Raw genomic sequence first — 14,832 nt, 5'->3', positions numbered from 1 at the left:
TCCACACTGGATTAGTGCTATGAAGGTTGACAAGTGTGAAAAGATCTGTCAAAATATTTTTTTAAATGACCAGCTCACATCATTGTAATTTTTTGTTTCAGATTTATGAGGTAACTGCTCAGATTGAAAGGGTGATTGCAGCTTGCGGTCATGTTGCCAAATACAAGGCTAAGAAAAATGTATCCAGCATAAGAAATGTATCCAGCATGTCTGGTGCTGCTGCAAGTGTTCTGTGTTCTCAGGGAAGAGAATTTTAGTGAATTTCTTAATACAACTAGAAAAGTGTGGAAAACCCCCTTTTCCTTCAAAATCTTTCCATTGTGCACATAATTAAGCACTACTTCTGTACTACCCACCCATTCCCTCACTTCACTCCTGACTAACAAACTCAGCGTTTTCTAAACATTTTTGAACTCCAAAATGTATGGTGGTTGTCTTGCCCCACTCTCTTTCCCTTATATCTTTGGCTTTTGATGGGAAAAGAGGTAAAAACCTTCTCTGTAAAATTTATATGACCAAAAAGTGAACAAAATTATTATTTTTTATTGCTGTGATAGCATCCAGCATGTAGCAAAGAACTGGACTTTAGGTGTTTCCATATTGTTTAGAATGATACAGATTTGCCTCCATTATTTTATCACTGGAATTGGGTGGATATCAAATTAACAAATCTCAGGGAAATCTATTCTTCTTCTTCAGGAATACCATGTTGCAGCACACTGTCTCTAGGTCACCACTTGCTAAAATAAATATGCTAACTCTGTGGTTTTGTGGCCTCTAGAAATTTGCATCTTTTAAAAAAACTGAAAGTGACTATATCTTTCCTTCTGGACCTTTCAAAAACATACAATCTCATAAATTACAATACAGATTGGTGTTATTTTTCTCAAACGGTGGCCAGATTATCTATATTTTACACACATTCATGAGTCACTATGAACAATAACTGGTTTTTGTTTTCATAGGGCTTCTTTACAGGGACAAAACCATCTTACTCACCTGAATCTAGCAAAGACAGAAATTGTCATTCGGTGCATTTATCTCTGTGCCTCAGAGGAACCTGTAATATATATAAAGAAAATCCTTGTTTTCTTGTACCTTAAGCAAGATGACTTTTTAATAGATGAATGATAAGTACAGCTCTTGAGAAACAGAGATACAGGTTTTTATCATAGTGGAAAAAAGAAATATGATCACCCAGTTTTAAATGTGTTTGTTTTCATTTTAACTGATCCCACAGGAAAGAACCTGTAGGAAATGGCCTTATTTTCAGTTACAACTATGCTGTTCTAAACTCAGATACCCAAACACAGGAAAGGGCAAGAAATGAGAACCTGACAACACAATGGATTTTCACTGTAAAATTAGATGATCAAAATGTTATTTCTGACCATCATTGCTGCATCCTATTAAAAATCTATTTATAAGCAGAGAGGTATGGTTGCTTTTATTCCTTTTGCTTGTCACATCATTAAAATTGGATTTAAGGCAATCTGTCCAGCGCCTGAAGTATGTTACAGCTGTACTGCGGTTCTGGCTATGCTACAGCCCGCAGCAGCTGAACAGCCCTCCCAGCTCAGCAGGACCAAGGCTGCGTTGTGTTGGTTTTCTGGAGTTAGATACTATGCATTAGTAACAGAATATCAGCTTCAGAAAGCGTGGCCTCTTTCACTACTATGCTTCTTAAGCAAGTAAATGTTCAATTAGGATGATTCAAGTGAAAGGGGGTAGCTTCTCCTTCAGGGTGACTTACAGCATCACGTTTATTTCACATCTGGCATATTTAAACCTATTACTCCTTTCCATCAGTATATATACTTAACTATGTTTCTTGAGAAAGAGGAATTTTATTTTTTTTACCCTTTTGCGAATCACCTGCGGGAAGATCAATACTGTTACACACCGGAGAAGTATTGGCTGTATTTAAAAAAACAAGACAAAACAAAAAAACAACCTACCCCTTGAACACCCCTCAAAAAAAACAGCGCGCCCCCCCAAAGGCCTCAAACCCCTCCGCCAGACCCCCCCATACCACTCCCCACCGCCCGAAAAAAACAGAGACCTTACTTCCTATCGTTCTGTGCCAGCCAGCATTACACAAACGTTTTCTTGTATACTCTCCAAGCGGTGTTTCCGCGCGGCACGGATCACATCTGCAGGGTCCACCACTGGTAACTCACAGCGCACGCCGCCCCGTCAGTTTAATTAGGAGAAAAAGGGTTTATTTCTGAGGGGAAGGGCGGCTGCACGGCCCTGCCCCGCGGCTGCCTCCGGCACCGGCCTCTCGTCAGAGCCGCGGCGAGAGCTCGGGAGGACCCGGCTCCAGGGCGTCCCGCCGACCGCCGGCTGCTGCCCGCCCGCGGCACCGCCACAGCCCGCACGCGCGGGTCAGGCGCTGGGATAGCCACCTGTAGCGGGGTCCTTGCGGCAGCGCCCCCTTGCCCCGCGCCGTGACGTTATTCTGGCGGCGGCGCGCGCGGGTACCGCTGGCGCGGGAAGGGCCTGGTCGGGGCCGCCGGCGCCGGGGTCTGGGGCGGGAGGGCTTCGGGCCCGGCTGCTAGTCCCCGTGGGGCGGGGGACCTGGCAGCGGGGCTGAGAGGGCGATCGAGTGCCAGGAGAAGAACCGCGGGGTGGTCGGAGGGCAACTGGTGCCTCCTGCTCGGGCACTGAGCTTGGTGCGTGTGGGCTCGGCAGGGGCGGGGAGGGAGGAAATGCGGCGAGAACTCTCTCAGGGGCAAAAGCTAACTCGGTGCCTTCCGGGAAAAAAAACTAAAACGGGCAGAACTCTTCAGATTCGTCTGCTAAAGAAGTGGGATTTGGGAACGCTGTGCTTCTGATGCTCCTTAATTGGTGATGTTGTCTGCATTCATCATTAATTTTGCAGCAGTCTTCTCAAAATATTCCTTAGCTACAGGTTTTATTGGGATTTTGCAGACAATGGCTTTTGTGTTTTCCGAATGCTTCTTGGTGTACATTGAGGTGGAAGATGCGCACGGCCAGAGGAAGAGTAAAGGCGTTCATTCTCTAGATACTGATTTGCACCGGAATACAGATTGCTGTGTATTAAGTGATGTTTAAATAATGATTGAGCAATTATGTGAAATGTACAGTTATGTAATAGTTTTGATGTATATGGAGTGTGTTTACGCTTTAGTACCATACAAAAGAAGTCTTTTGGTAGTCTTTTCCTATGTTGTACTCCTCAAATCTGCTTTTTTCTTTTCCTGTTTAACTGGAGATTTCTGTTCAGCGGGTGTTTCTTTGGTGTGCACTTTTCCCCAGAGCAAAAGCACTCAGTCTCAATGTTACTTGTTGCCCACAGCTAGCTCTGCCATAGATGAAACGTCTCACTATCGTTTTTGTCTCTTTGTTTTCTTTCTGAGGGGCAACATGGTGAAGAACAGTAGTCCCCAGAGGGCTCTGGTGCTCCCAGACAGCAGCCTGATGGCTTGTGCTGTGTCCCTCTGGTCCCGTCTCCAGGAACAGGTGAGTGGCATCACAACAAAATAAGACAGCATCCTGCTTTGGGAAGAAAATGTGCTGGGTTGGAAACCCTTGGGTAGGCTGGGAGGAGGCTGCCTTCCCGGGTCAAGGATGAGCGCTGGCATGTATTATCTGATCTGGAATTGATGTCTGTCCCAGCTTTAGCTCTAGAATTACTCTGAGACCCGGGGCCCTTCAGTTTTCTTAGGCTGTGTCCTTGGAGCTTTTCCACACTGCGGCATCCAGTTGCCGTCCCAGACTCTCACCCGATGTGAGGAGAAGGGGCACGATTTGAGTTTGCTCCTGTTTTGGTGCTGGGGAGGCAGAGTTCTTGGCTGAATGCTGGTGTTAAGAGATGCTTTCCCATTTCCTGCCTGCAGCTATGGATACCCCAGTGGAACAAACGTTAGCACATGCTGGTGGAGAGATGTGAGGGTGACTGTACCCAGCCTGCCTGGGTGAGCCTGTTCCAAACGCCCACACCCTGTTCCAGTCCCACCTGCACCTCTGGAATGCTTGAAGGGTCGTTGTCATGTCTGCCTCGGGTCACAGTTAACAGTCAAGGGTTCACATCGGCTTTTTAAGGAGAGCCAAAGAGCAACCATGATCTATTTTCTGCTGGAGCTGTTCTTTCCATTTATGGTTTGCAGTCGCCATCTCTTGGCAGGTTTAGATTCATTTTGCATATTCACATACTCCTTAAAATGCTGTAAATGGCCACTCTTTTGCACAGCAGTTCAAAAGTTTCTAGCAATACTATCTGTATCTTGCAGTATTCTTGGACAGGCACATCACTGGTGGTGTGTGTGCTTTTGTTTTTGTTGTTTGTTGGTCTCTTGGGGGTTGTTTTTATCAGGAGAAGGTGATAATGAGCAGGCTTCAGCTGATACTGTTGTTTCCTGGAATTTGTACTTTCACAGGTGAGCTGTGTCATGAGAAAAACAGGCTCAATACCAGCATCCTGGCTGGGTAATCAGGGAACCTGTCCGACCTCAGGGTGACACCAGACTGGCCTCTGTCAGTAGTGATGCCTGGGGCAGGTGTGCCCGCCCAATGAAAACAGGGCTTCTTGGCTGCTTAGGTGTAACAGCTGCTGATTGCCTTTGTTCTCAGGGCTTCATGGTATTAATAGTTGGGGTGCTGGGGTTATGCAGTGTTGGAGTAATGGTTTTCCAGGGTTATCACACCCTAGTTTTAAGGAGAGCCAGTGTTATTGGGTGCCAGGGTTATAGGGGTGTAGGCTTACAGTGAGCTGGGGTTATGGGGTGTTAGGGTTACGAGATGCCAGAGTGTAGGTGGGATAGCATTAAGGCATGTTATTTTTCGGGACAAAATATGGGCTTTCTGGTCCTGGATTCCTGTGTTGTTTGGGGGTCTCTTGCCTTAGCTTATGTTCTGGGTGGTTTTTGGAGAATCCTATTTTAGGTTATTTTCTTTTTAGGGTTTGAATAGGGGCGTCTGGTTTGTGTGTGATTTGTTTTCTAGTTGGTTTTGGGTTTTTTTGCTCTTCTGATGATTTATTTTGCATTTTTTGTCTTGTAACTACCACTTCACCTGTCCAGGTTGGCCAGTGTCACTTCTGCTGCAGTCAACTCATTTCTGATGAGGGTTGGACTGTTTTAGATAGGTTCATGCAGAATGACTGCCAGATGATGAGCAGGCATTTCTGGGCTGTAGTAGGACTTCTGGCCCACAGGTAATGGCTGTTGGAGAGCTGAGTGTACTTCTGAATCTATGTAGACTTCCAAATAGGTGGTCATTTCTCCTGCCTTGGGAAAGAGCCATGGGAAGACGTCAGCCACACAGGAGGACAAGGGTTTCCCCAAGGTTATGTGGCTTTTTGCTTTTGAGTAAGAAACCTACAAAGAGACTGCTGTCATTAAGTTTGGTGGCCTTTTGTGATGTCCTGTGTTTTGTGGGACTTGAAATATCACTGAAAAAATGGTAGAGGTTTCTCTGTCTTCTGGATGCTTCAGTTTTGAATGTCTGCCTGTGGTGGTGATGTCAGACTGTCCTTACCTCCTGTCTCAAGGAACAATGTGTGCTTAGGGCAAGGTTCATCACCCATGATAGCGAATGTGAATCCATATTTCAGATAGACTTCTTGATCATTTTGAATTTGGTGGGACAAACTTCTGCTCAGATCTGTTCAGTCATCCTTGGTTTTGCCTCTTCATGTAACTGGTGAGGAGCTTGTAGGAAGAGCAGGAGAAGGGTCAGTGCTGCCATTTCCATGTTGGTCACTTGTGCTGCAGTTATGAGAGTTATCTTCCATCTGCAGTTTCTTTGCAGAAATCTCTTTTAAGTCATTTTTCTGTTTTGTGAGGGATAGTGGACTTAACAGAAAACTCTTTGTTCCTCACTAGTGCCTTGGGGATTTACCTGTTGATTTTTCTTTGCTTGTTTGATTTTTATATGATATGCTTAATTTAAAAAGCTTTTTGTAGCTCTTTGGATTTCTGTCCTTTAAGTAAGTCTCTAGGATTTCTACCCAGGAATGTCCAGAAAGGACGCTGGTACACTGCTGTCATCCTTCAGTCTAGTGAAATGTCTGGTGCTGGTGAATGTTCAAGAGTGCTGTAAGTCAAACGCATCTTAAATAGACAAGCATTGCCCTCATTTTTTCTATGCCTGGGGAATGATTCTCAGCAAGTTGTAAACTGTGTTCTGCTGTGCTTTACCCATTTAAAATAGTGTATCACCAGAAAATAGTGCCTACACAGAGCAAGAACCACCAGCCCCTGTGCTCTGCGCACCCACACCCCCCCACCCCCAACCAAGGCGTTGGGGCCCCAGCAGGCAACCTTGCACTGCCCGAGGAGATGCTTCTTGTTTGCTTCCTGCCCAGCCAGGATGGCCCCAGGAGTCTCTCCATTCCTGTGGACCTGGTGGCACCAGCAGGTCATCCTACACCGCAGCATCAGCTCTTTTGCTGCCTGTGGAGCTGCTTACCCCTGACTACAGCGTCCCCGAGCCCACCAATGCCATCCTGAGCCTGGAGCAGTTCAGCACCGTCAGGATGGGACCACAGGAGCCGCAATGGGGTGGGGGCAGGTCCATCCCCTGGCATGTCAAAAAGGAGGAGGAAAAAGCGGAAGAGCACCTGGCCAAACCACCCAGCAAGCGCAGGGCTCTGGCAGCTGGTGCTGGGGTGGGAGGGTGCCAATAGACCCCATCAGGGATGAGATGAGACTGGCCCCTGGTGCAGTTGCAGGGGGTTGGGGGATGATTGTGCATTAGAACAGATTTCATGGCATGTTTGGTTTTGTGGGTTTTTTTTTTTCCCCCCACTAAAAAACATTTCTCCAGAACCACTCCATGCCTGCATGAGAGCAGGAGGCAGCCCAGGGGGCACTGGGAAACAGCGCCCAAAGGTGCAAAAGCCCCACTGAGCCTGGTGAGCCCTGAAGGAAACTTGAGTTGTCTCCAGGGTTGAATCAGTGCCAATGGGGCAGGCAGTGGGGGGATGACTCCCCTGTCCCCTTTGGCAGGGAAGCCAGGAAGGACGGGTCCCTGCAGGACTCGCAGAAACAGCCCTACACAGAAAGCAGCACGGAGTTCCTGGGACAAGGACGGACCTTGGGGAGCTGGCGAGGGGACATGGACACACATGACAACAAGGGCTGCAGTGCCTTTGTATTGAGCAGTGTCCCATCTGGTAGGGACTGGGCTCGGTGCAAAGCCTCAAGCCAGTCATGCCCTTCCTTGGGTTCCACTGTGCTCAGCTCCAGCGCCTGGCTTTGCCTCAACGCCACAGCAATATAACTCCAAATCACCACAGTAATGCTGAGGGAGGGAGCTGGTGGCCAGGCAGGGACCCTCCTCCCCTTGTCTGGCTGCACCTTGGGCAGCCACAGAACCAGGAATGGAGGAAAAATGGAAGGGGAGAAACCCCGCCCTGTATCTTTCCTTTGGAAAGCAGCACTGCTGTCCCACCATGCTGGTGGGAGCTTTCCGGCTCTGTCCTGCAGAAGGTGCAGGGTGAGATCCCCATCAGAACAGTCCCCCAGCCTTCCTGGTGGGAAGCCAGGAGTGAGTCTGCCATAGTTGCCCCCCAGAAGGCAAACTCACCATCAGCCCCTGCTCTTCCTGGCTGCAGGTATGGCACCAGCTTCTGGCTGCACCACAGGGTGCGTCTCCGTGAGCTGTGAGTGCTGTGCAGTGAGAGGGTGGCGTGCGGGTATGCATAAGAAGATGCAACCTTGGGTCTGGACTGCTGCAGGACCCTTGTCCTTGTCTGGCCCAACAGCCTCCACGTGGTCACTTTGGGGTGAGTGGCAGTGATGTGTACCCAGGCATTGGGCTGCCTGGGCCAGTGCTCTCCCTCAGGACCCAGCTGGCTCCTCAGGATCATGTCATGGGGTGGGAAGAAGAGGCACCACTTTGGTTGTGCAGTGTTTTGCAGCTCACCTTGTTTTCTGAGCTGTCCCTCTGCCCTTCAGAAACAGCCCTTGCACAAGCTGTGCACTGTCAAAGGGGTGAGGCAAGGTGTGGGCTGAGGCGGGGTTGTGTGTAGGTAGTCAATCCGGTTTGGTCCCAGGAAGCCCCAGGGGCAGTTCTGGCAGAGCTTGGCTGTTGCTCCCCACTCTGGAGAAGCCCCGTGTCTGCGACAGTGCTCCTCAGCCCAGGAGGATCCCAAAGGCTGTAGAGTTGCAGGATCAAAAAGGGCTCATGGAGAGACGTGGCTCAGTGAGGAGCCTCCTTGACTTTGACCTTCTCTGTCACCTTCTGTCCAGGAGAGCATAAAGACATGCTTTTTCCTGCTCCCCCTGCTCAGCCTCTGTCAGTCCCTAAGCTCCTGCATGCAGTGGAAGCCTGTTTTGGGAAGGCCCAAGAACAAGGGGAGAGCTGCTTTTTGGCCAGGTCCTCCTGGTGTTGGAGTTGCCTGAGGTTCTGGTCCTTCCCTCCTGCCCCCCTCCCGTCTGCTCTGGGGAGGACAGTCCTGCTCTCCGTGTACTCCAGCTGCTGGGACTGGAGCACAGCTGCAGAGAGGGGTCCTCAGGAGTGGGGGGAAGCAGAGGAATCAGCCTGATGCCTTCTGCTTCTGCTAGAAAACTGCACCTTGAGAAGCAAACCTGACCCCTGAGGTCTGGGTTTTCCCCCTGGGGGGAGGGGTGGGGGGGGAAACAGCCCAACCCTGGTTGGTGGCAGCGGGTGTGATACTGGTTCTCCTGTCTCTGCAGCTTGTAAGAGAGGAAAGAGCTCTGGCTGGATACCATCCTCAGGTAAATCCCACTGCAGTAGCAAACCTCTGGCGCCAGTGTGGCCGTCGGTGGGATGCTCCAGCTCAGCTGAAAGGCAGCTTGAGAGCTGGGGGAGATGTACCTCCACTGCAGGGGCAGCTGCGGGGCAGCGCTGGCTGAGTTGCTCAGCCTAGTGTTGGTAAAGTAAGACCGAGCCAATCCAGCTGCCGCCACTTGCTCCTTTTGTGCCTAGACTTCTGATGTAAATGGTGCTGGAGGGGCTAGCAGGGGAGAGAGCAAAGCTGGGTTCATTGATACAGCACTCTTCCTTTGTCCATTCCCTGTGCACAGGCAAAGGAGCAGAACCCAGGAAGTGCAAGTGACCCCATTGCCCTCAATTCTTCTCCTCATGAACATCTTGGGCCTCAGTGGATCTGTAAGTGTCTTTGTTATTCCAGCTGGGTCAAGGGAGTGACTCTGCTTTTTAGCACAGACCATCAGAGGAGTTTTTCCCACTTGGCCTTTGTTCTCTTTTCTAGCTGGTGATGTTAGCTGCCCAGACCATAGAGGCTTTGTTTTGGTGCCAGGCAAAAGTAAGCAGTGGCTACATTTCTCCACCTTGGCATTGTGTATGGGTGGGAGAGGCCCTAGGAGAGGCAGGTTGGCCTTTCTGGGATGGGACTCCATCAAGACACAGACCTCTTTCTCCCTGGAGGAGTTGGAGTGGAAATGTCCAGTGCTGTGGTGGAGAGCACAGAGGAGCAGCCTGTGTTCCTGTGCTCCACTCCGGTGCTCTGTGCCTGGCTGTGGCTTTTCTGGACCACCCAGCAGCCGAGAAGGGTGCTGGGGCAGTGCCCTGTGGGGCAGGTCCCGAGGAGCTGAGTGCAGCACAAGTCTTCATAGCAAACACCTTCATGGGGTCAGGGCCCTGAACTGAAAGTCTGTGGGGTGAGAGGCAATCATCTTCATTTACCTTTGGGCAGAAGTACCACTTATATATGGAAGGTAATCTTGGATGGGTTTTTTTTTCCTCCTGCCTACCCAGAATATCCCACATCACTGTCCTCAGACTCCAAGGCACGGAGAAGTCCACAGGAGAGCCCTGGCTGAGCAGCAAGTGCAGGAGCAGCTGGAGCCAAAATCACCTGAGCCTGAGGACAGCAGAGCACACGCTGGTGTGCAGACAGGTAAAATGCTGTAAAAGTCTTAATTTTATGTCCAACTCAAAGACCATCAACCCAGATACACCCGGAACAGGCAGTTCATGGTGCAGTTGGGAGCATCCCCTTGAGTGGTGGTTCTCTAGCCGTTGCCCTTATAACATCTTGGAATTTATCACTTCGAACAAACAGGGTGAATTAGGGTGACCTTTTCCAGAAGTTAATTGACCTTTTGTCAGGTTTCAGTGCACATCCTGGCACAGAAGCCAGGGCTTCTTTCTTTGGTCTGTCGAGATGCTCCTCAGGTGTGGCCTGAGGTTTGTGACCAGTGCCACTGCTGGGCACTGCTGAGCCTGCTGCCCAGCGGCACTGAGGCTCTTCTCCGCTGGCACAGCATTTCACCCAGAACGAGATGGTCTGTGGAGGAAGTTTTGTTCTCTCACCTCCTGAGTAAAGCAGATTGTGTTGTGTTCTCTGTAGCCCTTCTTTTGTGAGCGAGGTCTTTTAGCTCTCCTGTAGGAGACAAGTACAATTCGGACCAAGTGCCCACGTTTCAGATGTTCTGTCACCTTGGGCTCTTCGGGCAGGGGAGGAAGAGAACATGTGTGCTCTTCACGGTAAGACCCAGTGCTCTGGGCTGTGACATCTGACACCTGCTGAGTGACGCCTGCTGCCAGGAGTCCTTCCCAAGGAGGGCAGCAGTGCTTGCAGAGCACATGGTGTCAGAGGGTTGACAATCACAACTGTGTTCCTCTTCAGCTGGGGTGTAGGTTTTTGCCATCTTACTTCACAGGAATCATTCTGCAGCACAGTCTTGGGATGTAGTTTGTCCTACGGAATCAACAGGCAGAGTCATGACTTTTAAAGCTCAGCAGACCCCAGCACGTGTCATTCCTTATGCCTTTACTTCCCAGATTTGGGATGAGCCTGGGAACCACAGATTAAAGGTGGAGATAGTGTGTCAGGCAGACGTGCACCTTGAGCAACCACCCTCTTTGCTCTGCAGTCTGGCAGAAGGAGGAGGAGCCATGGCCAGGCAAGCTGAAGGAAGAGAGTTATGAGCCAAAGGCAGGCTGTACAAACCCTGTAGCAAAACAACCCATATCTGCAGTTTCTGGGGCAAAACTGAGGCAGAAGACTGCTTTACTGCTTTCTTTGAAGCTCTGGGACTTTGCCTTGTTAGATGGCTCATCAAGAGGACAAGCCTGAGAGCAAGTTTTTTCTGTACCTTGTACAGTTGTAAGTCAAGCAATTAGCTTAGCCGTGTTCATGGTGGTAACCCTCTAAACAAGTACTTGGAAGGCTCTGAAATTCAAAAAATCATCCTCCTACCTTATAACCTAAGTAGCAGCACAATGTACCCATGATTTCCAAGTAATCAATGGACGATATAAGTAATTTGCCATCAGCAGTAAGCTGGAAAGGTAAACCTATATTCATTGTAGCTCAACCTTACACATTTGTTTTTTCAATTGTGCCTTGTAAGGATATAACAGGAGATAATGTTTGTTATAACAAACAGGGTAGAAAATAGGAATGCTGGAAAGTGCAGGAAATCCTGGACCACCTTCTGCTTGTCTAACTTGTCTAACACTTCATTTTTATTTGCAATCCCAGTAAAGCCACATGATCAATGCATGCTGAGGCACCAGGAGAGGCTTAGTCTGGCCAGTCACAAGACACTTGCCTTTCAGATTTACCAAAAAAGAAAACCAGTATCTCAAGGAGGAAGTTCCCTTCCACCCTGTGGGGGTTTTGCTGCTGCCCAGGTTGAATGTGTGCCTGCTTTCCAGCACTTTCTCCTGCGAATGCTTTTTGCAGAAGTAGAGGCTGGAGGGACCAGATGCTGCATATACTGATGTCCTCGGTTGTTGTGTTGTTTGCTGAGTCGTTCTTCCAGATCCAGAGAAGTGGCAGCTGAAGTCTGAATGTTTGACAGATGGCATTTTCTTGGCAGGAACCTTGTGAAGGATGGCAGACATCACCAGTGCAGACACAGGAGGAGCTCTCAGTGTGGTTGGCACTTAATGAGCATTTAATGAGCTGGTCTTGGCTGAGCTTTTTGACTTGGCCTTGCACATCATTAGTGAGAGCGACTGTTCTTATGACCCCACCGAGAGAGGTTTGTGTTATTTTTTCTTTTTCATATGTGTATGTATAGCCATAAAACAGACTTGACAGTCCCAATCTGTGGTATTATGTGCTAAACGGAAACTTTTTTTATTCCTTTACAGTTGTAGCTAGAAGAAGGGAGAAATGCCTGTCCAGTCCCTGTTCCAATAAATAAACCACAGTGAAGAAAATAAAACAGAAACCAGCATCTGGAAGAGCAACAAAACAGATGTTGCCCAACTTTGCTCAAAACTTTAGATTGTAGAGTTTAGTTTTCTCAGGTGTTCTGGGTGCAGAGGTTGAGTAGGGGTCTCGTAATGGAGGGGGATCTGTAGGAAATTCAGGCCTGTTGGGGTCCCACCATGTACCAGCAGGTAGTGATGAAGGCGGGTGTCCTAAATGGGGTGGATTTACAGAGGAGCTGGTGAGGGCCACGGTAAGCTGAGAGGCTAGGAGACCCATTTCTTCATCTGATTCTTGCTGCTGGATGCTGCACATGTCCCAGGTGGTCTGATGGGGAGACGATGTGCAGCTTCCTCCCAGTTCAGAGCTAAATCTGGCCCTGCAAATCCCAGGTGGATCCCTGCCCCTGTGAAGGAGACAGCAGAAGAGAGCTTTCATTGGGCTGCTTTGTGTTGACCCTGATGTCCTTAGTGTAGTGTGAAACACTCACCCCAACCTTTAGAGAGGAGCCAGGCACAGAGCTGTTCACTTTGAAATCTGGCCTGCTTCTAGGCATGCCTAGGAACAAGCATTACCACAGCTGAGAAGCTTTGCTGGTTGAGACAGGGATTGCCCAAATGAGGTGGCAGAGAAAGAGAGTGCTACTTCCAAAATTCTCCCTTCGGAGCTGGGCACCTGGTATCCTTTCATAAATCCAGCCTCCAGCCACTGCAAGGTGTACATTGCTTCCCCAAGGCCCTTGAAGTATATTGCCATCCATTTCCCTTCAAGCAGACCAAGTAGTAGTGTCAAGTATATTAAAAAATCTTCTGTGGTGACACTGCATGCTTCCTTAGAAAAGATAAATACCTGTTCTAAGTAAGATAAGTCTGTAGGTGTATTTACACATCCATTTTTATAAAGCTGTCATATGCAAGTTGAGTATCATGTTCTACGACTGTCTGCATTTCTCCAGTTTCAATCTTCCTGATGAGGTCGGTGTAGCAGAGTAGCATCTTTCCATCTCTGATCAAAAGAGCCTTTCTATTTGAAGAGGAAGGTAAGTTGCCCAGACTGTTCCCTTCTAATCTGTGAACTTGTATTCCCCCTGACAAAGGTCATTTCAGACTGAGGAGAGACAACTGATGGGAGCCAGTTTTAAGGTGGTGTTGGAAGAGCTCAAAGTGTGTATAGAAACACAGGAAAATATTTAGGTTGGGCTGATTTCTCTGTAAAGAATCTCCTCCAGGTCTATAAAGCAGGAAACAAAAATACGCCCTTTGTCTGTTCAAGCATTGCTTGTGGCTGCTCTACAAATCCATGAATTGAAAGCAACTAAGAAACATACAAGCTCAGATGGCTGTGATAGCAGAATCTACCTGATGGCTCTCAGCCACTCTCAGGAATTAGTTTGTAGTGACTGTGTTTAGAGAAGAACTTGACTGGTTGTGGTTTCACAGCACACACAAGTCACATTCCATATTTATTTTGAGATCTGCAGTGCTTACAATTTGCATTAATGCAGATCCCATTACCACCAAAACAATAGTATTTAGATGAGATCAGGAAACTACTTCGTGAGCTAAATTTTGACTATTTGATAACAAACCTTTGAAAGTGAGAAGAGTAAGCAAGCTAGATGAACAAAAATCAAAATAAAGAATTAGTTAAGATCAGACAATGAGCAGTATGAATTGAGGGGAAAGAGTAAAATCAAGTTTAACTCTAAAGGCAGGGAAGCAGGATCCACACTGCAGTTCTTCCCCGAAGGGTTCTGTTTGTATTGAGCTGATTGTATCGCCCAGCAGGTTTGAACAACTGATGGAGACTCACACTGAAAGTTTTGCTCCACATCTCCTCTGACTGCATTGTTCCCAGCTGTTACTGCGCCGTGCAGTCAGCTGAGCCATGATTAACAGCTCTGTCTGATGAGGGAGCACAGGCACACATTTGGGGGGATGTCTGCCTACGAGTGGGGAGCAATGGCCTCACTGGGCAGCGCAGTGGGTTGGGGAGGGGCTGCCTGTTGGTACCCTTTGGGTTGGTGATGCCAGGCATTGCTGTGCTCAGCTTCTCACCGTCATGCTGGGAGCACAGCTCCCACCGCTGAGCTTGATGACTGAAGCGCATTGAAAATAAGAGGGGGCGGTTGGGTACTGCAATCTGAGATCCACACCAGAGAGCGTGCACACCTCTGCCCATACCCAGGAGATGCAGAGAGGAGTGACCATCTCCCAGACTTGGCACCGACTTGTAGTCCTGGGTGTGCCCACTTGCGTGCCTTGGCTTCACTCTGAACTGGAGTCAGACCTCTTCTGTCAGTGCAGGCAATCAGCACGTTTCATTCCTTTGAAATATGGCCTGTGCTAGTGCTACCCGCCTGTTTTGTGTCGCAGCTGAGCAGTTAGAGCTTGGGGAAAAGATCCGAGTTCAGTGCCATCCTTAAACCAAAGGAGTTCAAATCCACACCTCTTCTAAGAGTTCCTGAACCACTGCGACCCATGGAGCATCCTCGGCTTCCTTCACTGACTTTAGCCCTCATGGTAGTGGAGAGTATGAGACATGGGCAGAGGGAGAGCATGTGGGAGCAGCTCCTGCCACTCAAAGAACAGAGCAATGGGTGGAGGAGAGTGCTAGGTCCTGTTCCTTACTCTCAGGATTATATTTGCCTTTACCCAGTTACTGTTTGACACAAAGTATATAGAATCAGAATCATTCAGGTTGGAAAAGAC

At 48.7% G+C, this 14,832-nt stretch overlaps 1 protein-coding gene and 1 non-coding gene across 3 annotated transcripts in view; both read left to right on the top strand.

Moving 5' to 3' along the window:
* Nucleotides 1-2,688: 2,688 nt before the first annotated feature.
* Nucleotides 2,689-14,832, top strand: part of POC5 (POC5 centriolar protein) — a 61,636-nt gene continuing 49,492 nt past the window's right edge. For both annotated transcript variants that reach the window (XM_074932010.1, XM_074932014.1), the window contains exons 1-6: nt 2,689-3,486; nt 9,018-9,102; nt 9,206-9,259; nt 9,712-9,853; nt 11,784-11,948; nt 12,061-13,160. The gene's annotated coding sequence lies outside the window, so the exon portion shown is untranslated. The remainder of the gene's footprint in view (nt 3,487-9,017; nt 9,103-9,205; nt 9,260-9,711; nt 9,854-11,783; nt 11,949-12,060; nt 13,161-14,832) is intronic.
* On the top strand, nt 3,587-3,671 carry LOC141974038 (small nucleolar RNA SNORD45). The gene has a single exon (XR_012635660.1). It is a non-coding gene; the product is annotated as a small nucleolar RNA SNORD45 (small nucleolar RNA).

The sequence above is a fragment of the Athene noctua genome, chromosome Z, assembly GCF_965140245.1.
Source record: "Athene noctua chromosome Z, bAthNoc1.hap1.1, whole genome shotgun sequence".
NCBI classification, from domain to species: domain Eukaryota; kingdom Metazoa; phylum Chordata; class Aves; order Strigiformes; family Strigidae; genus Athene; species Athene noctua.
This window is presented reverse-complemented; position numbering and strand designations above follow the sequence as displayed.